The sequence below is a fragment of the Perognathus longimembris genome, unplaced genomic scaffold (genome assembly GCF_023159225.1).
Source record: "Perognathus longimembris pacificus isolate PPM17 unplaced genomic scaffold, ASM2315922v1 HiC_scaffold_196, whole genome shotgun sequence".
NCBI classification, from domain to species: Eukaryota; Metazoa; Chordata; class Mammalia; order Rodentia; family Heteromyidae; genus Perognathus; species Perognathus longimembris.
Window position 1 is genome coordinate 202,310 of NW_025957013.1, and position 7,481 is coordinate 209,790.

General features: G+C 44.0%; 1 pseudogene; it reads right to left on the bottom strand.

The window, feature by feature from the left end:
- Positions 1 to 2,443: 2,443 nt before the first annotated feature.
- On the bottom strand, positions 2,444 to 6,049 carry LOC125344645 (annotated as a pseudogene).
- Between the last annotated feature and the right edge of the window lie 1,432 nt (positions 6,050 to 7,481).

Sequence of the window (7,481 nt, forward strand, 5' to 3'; positions counted from 1 at the left end):
ATATGAGTTTGTATTTCCATACATTTAAAACTCAAAGTACTCTACTAGTAGGAAGTGGTAGAAACTAGAAGTTTAGGCCTACCTGAAAGAATTTTGGGAGTGGAGGTGTGTCCATGGGGAGATTTTATGTTCTTGACTAGCCACATAGAAACACACATTTATCTCCTCTCTCTCTCTCTTTCTGTGTATGTATCTCCTAATATTTTGTCCTTGAAGGCTACATGAATATCTTATCTTGACCAATGGCTTCTCCATTATCCCATTAGGATGTTCTTTTTCACCACAGGCCTATAAACAGCGAGGACAATGAACCATGGCCTGGTCTATTCATCCCAATCTTCAACATGACTGAAGTCAGCAGCAGGACAATAATTGGTTCCTCTTGACCAGACAATGAGTTTTCATTCATCATATAACCTTTCTCAGTTGGTTTTGCAGACAAATATTAAGTTATTGCATTCATGTTTGGTATTCTGAAAAGATTTAGGGGGACTATTCCAGTTATTCCAGATATGAATTCAGATAATCTGTAGACACTTACAACCTTGAAACATTGTTTCTCTCTCATGATGAAATTTCTTTGTCTTGTCTAGTGAGGAGGCAATAGCAGTGGCAGGCCCAAGTGCAACATTTGATGAGTGTGTGGCTAACATTCTTCACTACTGTAGTTGCAAGGAATCACTAGGTTGTTACACTCACTCATACACACAAAAATGCATAGTCATACCGGCATCAAGAACACTGGAGGTTTACACACCTCCATGAAAATATGTCCTTCTGGTTGACTCTACACACTATACTGTGCTTTGACACAGAAAAATATTCTGACAGCAAAGTCAAAGACACATACAAATATCCAAAATATCTGCAAACCAACATTTGGTACCTGAGCTCAGAATACGTCCAATATGCTGCAGACATGGAAGCGTATTACCAAAACACATAAATGGCACAAAAATCTTCACCATAACTTTCCATACACATCCACACTCAGAGAATAGTTAAGATTTACATAAAGTCATGTGGGAATATTATCTCTAGTATGGGAACCTTTAATCGCTAAGATGAATGAGAGCACAATACAAGAGAAAAGACTCTGCTGCTAATTGCTATTGTTGCATTGAGGTGTACAATCAGCAAAACTGGAATAGAACGTGCGATTATTTTAAGAGCATACATGCATGGGAATATGCTTGGTTCTACAGGTTTTTGTGATGTTTGTGATGGACATTCAGTTTATGTTGATGATCTGAAATTTCACAAGGGCACTAAGGTTAAAACCAAAAAGCAGAAGTATTTATAAATTGGAATATCTCTGGGAAAATATGTAGAAATCACTTAACAGAAAGAGAATAAGGAGTGAAAGTATACAGGAAACTATCCATGTTTGAGTAATCTATACTAGGAACAAATTTAAATCACATTCTAATCCTATGATCCAAAAGCAAGAAAGCCATTGAAGGAAGGCAGGGATTCCCCTTAGGTCCAGGAATTTTTGTAAGTTACGAAACAAATGCCAGAGGCATTTTTACTGTGTCCTGGCTGGTGTTAATTTCCTGTGACCATATTCAGCAACCACAGGTGTAGTAGGCAGAAAGGCAGGAGCCATTGACAACACAGAAAAACAACTGAAGCCGAATTTAATGGAGCTGTTGGAGCCCATGAACAGGACACGCAGCAGAAAGGATGACAAAAAGACCATACCAATGAGCAGCCTTAGGAGACCAAGCTGGAACAAACAAGGCGTTTATGTATGAAAATCCTTGAACGGAACTCAGCGAGTGAATGCCCAGCTGACGAGTGCCTAAGGATGTCTACTGATAAGGCTGGCATCCAAGTCCCCATTGCACCTGAAGCACACGGAGGCCACCATGTTGGGAATTACTGGTGTGTGGGCCCTGGATAGAACAAAATGTATACTTCAGGATGCAGGAGTCAAGGAAGATGAGGTGTCTCCAAAAATCGCAAGATGAGATCAGGCCATTATAACAAAAACATGGAAACAAAAACTTGTGTGGGTCTTACTGACCCCTACCATATGCAGTATGTGTAGTGATGAAGGTTCTGTTAGCAAAGCAGATAAGGAAGAGCCACAACAAACCCTCATTAAGAGCATATATTGGATGCACATGTGTCCTATGGGGCGAATTGCAAGGACAAATAGTACGCGTAGCCAGAACACGTTACGAATTCACACCAGTTCAACAAAGCAAGGTGGTCAAGTCTGGGGGTCACATTTCCCACTGCTAGTGTCAACTGCAATACATGAGTTCTTAAGTATGTTGGCTATAATAAACATTTCAAAATGTGTGACCAGGTTATGTCTCTGTGGCACAGTGTGACCCTAGGCTAATTTCACAGTATCCTTGTATTACCCACAGGGATAAATATGTCCAGCCATGATGTAGGAGCAGAACACACTTTGCGCCCCTGTGCAGAGCCATCACAGGAAGTCCTGGTAAGCATCTGGAGTCATAGGGGATTCATTTTCTTCCTAAGGCCAACAGAGAGTATATTAGAGATGTCCCTGTATCTGAATGAGAGCCAAAGCCGAAGAGCACTAGAGTGGGAAGGGTACAGTTCCCAACCATCCCGCGATACTCCTGACATACTATCCTTCCTCTGAAGAGTATTTGCAGACTCTCCTATAGCATCTGTGAGTAGGGAAATCTCCTTGGCCATCCTCACTGGCTCGCAAAAAACCTCAGGGAATGAGTGAATTTTGTACAGGGTCACATCTAGAGGTTAATGCTGCATCCAAGCATGCAGGTTTTCTCAGAATAACTAGGAAAATTTTCTTTTGCTTCCTTGCCAGCCTGGAAAGCAGAATATTAGGTCCATCACTCCAGGACAATGATTCTACATTTACCTTTTGCCACAGTTACAAACTTCCAGAGATAAGTAATGCCTAGAGAATCAGCTCCTTGTCATGGACAAAAAGTGTTTCCCCAGCCACAAAGTGTGCTTTGAAAGGTCATTTGGTTTGGTAGGGAATGTGATCCTACTATCACTACTTCCTTCACCTTGTAGTTTGTTTCTGGTATTATCCTACAGTTTCTTCTGGGAGTATGAGAATGTAGACACCATGTACCTATAGCATTTTTTACCATCGATACAATCTTCACAAGTTCTCTTGGCAGCACTTATGGAGACTGAAATTCTGATCTCGGGTCTCTCTGTGAATCACCACTAATAAGGTTGGTGTTGATACCTTAACAGTTGGGGTACCGGATCTAAAGCATCCCCTGATCTGAACACCCATCTGAGATCACCAGGGTGCCACAGCACTACTAAAGTAGGGAAGAAAACAGAAAAAGGAATGAAACAGTGAGGTGCGGAAGAAGCCAGAGGTGGAACATGACCAGCCTCTTGATCTCAGAAACAGGACATATCAGGCCATATGACAGAAAGAATAGATATGAGCACAGGGACACTGTAATGTAACATGGTTGGCATGAGGAAACATGGCCATCGTGAGTAAGGAGACTGGTATTGGGAAAGAGACAAACACAAACCTTTATGGACTTACTCTTTATTGCCATTACACCCATACTGCCTGTTCCCCTATCCACTCTTGCCTGTCTCACCTAGGTCATTCTTACGCATCACAGGTATACAAGGCATTGTTTGCAGTTCTTACTTATTTCTGAAATGATAATACAAATCTTCATTGAAGATCTGTATAACTCCAGAGGCTGTTGACGCCATGAAGGAAACAGGGACAGTGCTCTATGTAGCCCTGAAATGTTTCAGGACGTACATGTGTATTTCAGACAGTAGAGAGAATGGAGAGTGGGGAAGGAGGCTAAGCTTCTGGACCATACTATCCAACTATGGGAGAACCTCTACAGATAACATTGAGGTGGAGCAATTGGTATAACTTCACATAAGCAATGTTGATTTTAGGTTCAAGTGCAATAGGTGGAAATTGGGGCCTAGCTTGAAATGTCTCTCCAATGTCAACAACCTCCACCCCTTAACTACTGTCACCAACTTTGCCAATTCTTTCCTAAAAGGGGAAAAAAGTGTGTTCTAATGCTGAGCTTCAGCTGAAGATATGTCTCCCTCCTCTCATTAATCTGTAGAGGCAGACTCTCCAACTGACTTTTAGAAACAATCATTGCCAACTCACAAACAGAACCGAGTTGTTTATTTTCCCATTCAAATCCTACATATATTTGCACAGAGTCAGACACATATGACCGTGTGGATTTGTACTGAATTATCAATTCACATTTCATCACCTGTCTGGCTCTCTTCATCCTGACTTAGTACCTGAAATGAGTTCCAGGGTTTTTCTGTGTTGACCTAGCTTGTTTCCTAATTCTAAATGAGTGCTTGGGATTAACACATGTACCAGTGAATTTTGGTAAAGTTAGATGCTCCATCATCTTCCAGTCAAAGTCCAGAATTACCCTAAGGAACACGAAAAATACGTATTCATTACAAGTATATAATATAAAGTTGTTTTGATACCTCTGGATGCTGGCTAAGACACACTAACTCCCTTCTAAGTCTAGATCTTCTGATCTCAAGTCTCAAGTCCATGAGGTAAAGTCCATTATCTATCACCCCTTCCCCACTACCATGTCGAGCATTACACAAGAAATCTCACAAGTCATGATTTACCACAAGCAAAATTATTCAGACACAATGGTGGAAATAAATTTGGGAGAGCCAAAACATAGGAGATGGGAGGAGGGTAAGAAATGGGTTTACCTCTCTTGGAACTCTGTGAGGAACAGGGTATTAAAGATTCAGCTTGGCATCTATCTGAGTGTCTCTGTACGTTACCCATGCTTCAGCAGAATTAGTTCAGCCTTAACCAGTTTTGCACAGCTGTCCTTCCAGTTTGTTGTCTCTTCCAGAGGCCCTGGAGGAACTGCGTTTGGCCATCCTCTTTTAGTCACAAGCCTCAAATGTACAGGTGTGAAGTACCTGACAAGATGGACAAATATCTGACAAGATTTAGGTACCTGACAAGAAGGACAGCATGTACTAGCTACCCATCTATATATCCTTCCTCTTTACCCCCTCTTCATGTGCTTTCATCATCTTGTAGTAGTACAATGGATTGAGCCACATGTCTTTTCTGATGATCTGGTAAAGTAAGTAGGTAAGGTAAGTAGGTAAGGCAATTAGCTCAAGGTTCACACTCAACACTCAGCAAGCCAGTGAACCAACCAACGTCACAGATGGCTTGCTTTGGCCTTTTGTAGTACCTCAGTGATCCTGTTTGAGCCTGCAAAATTGTGGTCTGTAAACCAGTTGAAGAAGTTTGGGCTCTTGTTGTGGTTTCTGTGACTGTCAGCTTCAATTTTATAATCCTGACGCCACTGAATGGGAGTGGAATGGCACAACCTATATCCTGCAAGAAGACATGATAAGAGAATCCAAGTCCTGTTGGCCTTTATCAATTCACAAACTCCAAAAAACACACTGTGAACAAATTCTTACCAGTGATATCAACGAGGAATTCCTTAACAACCACTGCATTCTGGAAGTATGGGTTATTTTTTAAAGTAAAAGGTGATTTTTCAGGAACTCTTGGGATGCCTGAGTTCTTGTACCTACCAGAAGAAAAGGTAGAAAGCTAAAAGCCCTTTACAGGTAACCGGCAAGTTCCTGTTTGGAAGTGAGTTTTGTTCGTGACACTGTATAGCCCACCAAGATAAATGTGTTGGGTACTCACTTCCAAATTGATCATGTAGCTAAGCATGTCTTCATCTTGGTCACTGATCATTGCTGACAGCTGGGGATGGTTCACAAACTGCCTAGGTCAAGGAGCCTTCAGATGCTGTGGATGTGCTAGGTATAACCACTTGCATTGAAAGCAGCAAGTGATGTGTGAGGCTAGTGTCTTCCTAGGTACTCCAATCTCCATCTTATTCTAGGCCAAGGAATATCCTAAATAATAAGGTAAGCTTAGGATTTGCAAATTGAAGACGACCTGAACTGAGCTCTGTTGTATTCTGTTCTCTGAGTGATGGGGCCCAGATTTTACAATCTCTTTGTCTAAATGTCTTCTTTCCCACCTCTTACTGACCATGGCGTAACGCCACCCCTTTCCCATAGCACCATTACAAAACTCTTCTCCAATTAGCAGCCTATGTGGCAACTTCCTTGAGCTACTCATTGTTTCTATGACTCATTGTCCTTACAGCTCCTGCCTATACCAATCTGTAGCCTAGATTATCCATAGTCCTCTTCTCTAGGGACCCTAGCAGTGTGATGTTCCAGATCCTGTGCATGCAAATGACTCATAAAAGGTCCACTACTCGAAAACACAGGCTGCAAGGCAGTAACAAGTAAGATGCCTAAGGGTACAGTTTGGGCCCAGAAGCCAGGGATGCCCCGGATGTTGCTGCTTCTGGAATCCAGGAGAGTCTTTTGCCTCTTGCTCAGATTCTGTTTTAGGCGTTCATGAGCCTTGGTGGCTTGGTTATTCACTGGTCCCAGATCTAACTGAAGAGCCTGCAATTCCTTCAGTGGTGGCTGTTGAGAAATAGGTTTACCATTGGCTAACCATTGCATTCTCTGTGCTTGTGATACAAATTGTCTGAAAGGTGCCGCTAAATCACCCCCACCAGCTTTTTTGTCTCCTATTCAGCCATTTTATTCTCCTGCTGCACCTACCCCACAGACTTGCTATCCAACAGTGGCAGCACAGCCGACTCTCCAGTGCTCCAGTCTCCACGTGGCCTGTACCTTTCACAGGGATCCTTAGCCTGGCCCAACTGGACCTCCATGAGCAGTACGCAGGTTCTCAGAAGGTGTTAGCAACGCAGCAGTTTGCCGTGCATTGCCTTCCCGGAGTCTGTGCTTTCCCATTCCCGAGGGCAACCTCTCCTCTACCCGTGGGACTTGCCCACTCTCCTTCCCTTCTGCCTATTCTGCCTCCTTTTCCAGTGCCCTTGCTTCTCCCTCCCTGTGTGCCATCCCGGGAAACCATCTCCCCTCCCCGTGAGCCATTGTTCTGCTTACCTCCCTCTCTTCCACCCCACGAGCCTACTCCCCTTCTCTCGTAGCACATGCCCTCCACCCCCCCTCATCCTGGCATAGTCACTTCCATCTTTGCCTGCTCTGCCCCCCTACCCCTACCCTGGGTGCCAAGGGCTTTCTCTTCTTGCCTGCCACGAGCTTTTGGTCCCTGTCCTCTTTTATCCTCTCGGCTAGGCCTCCCCTACATGGACACTCGGCTCCCTCCCCCTCCTCCATTCCTGGTGCCCATATTCTCTCACCGCTGGCCCGCCGCCTCCCCACAGGAAGCGCCCCCTAGATTACCTCTTCCGCATGGGGAGGAGTCCCACATTCCTGTCTCCTCGCCATGTCGTCCTGCTTGTCCTCACCCCAAGCTTGCTCCTGCAGAGAGCCACAAAGCAGCTCGGCCTCAGAGAACCGCCCAATCACGGACTGTGCTGGAGGTGGGACAAGCACCCTGCACCGGAAAGCAATTACCTACTTCCGCCTGGGTCGGGCTC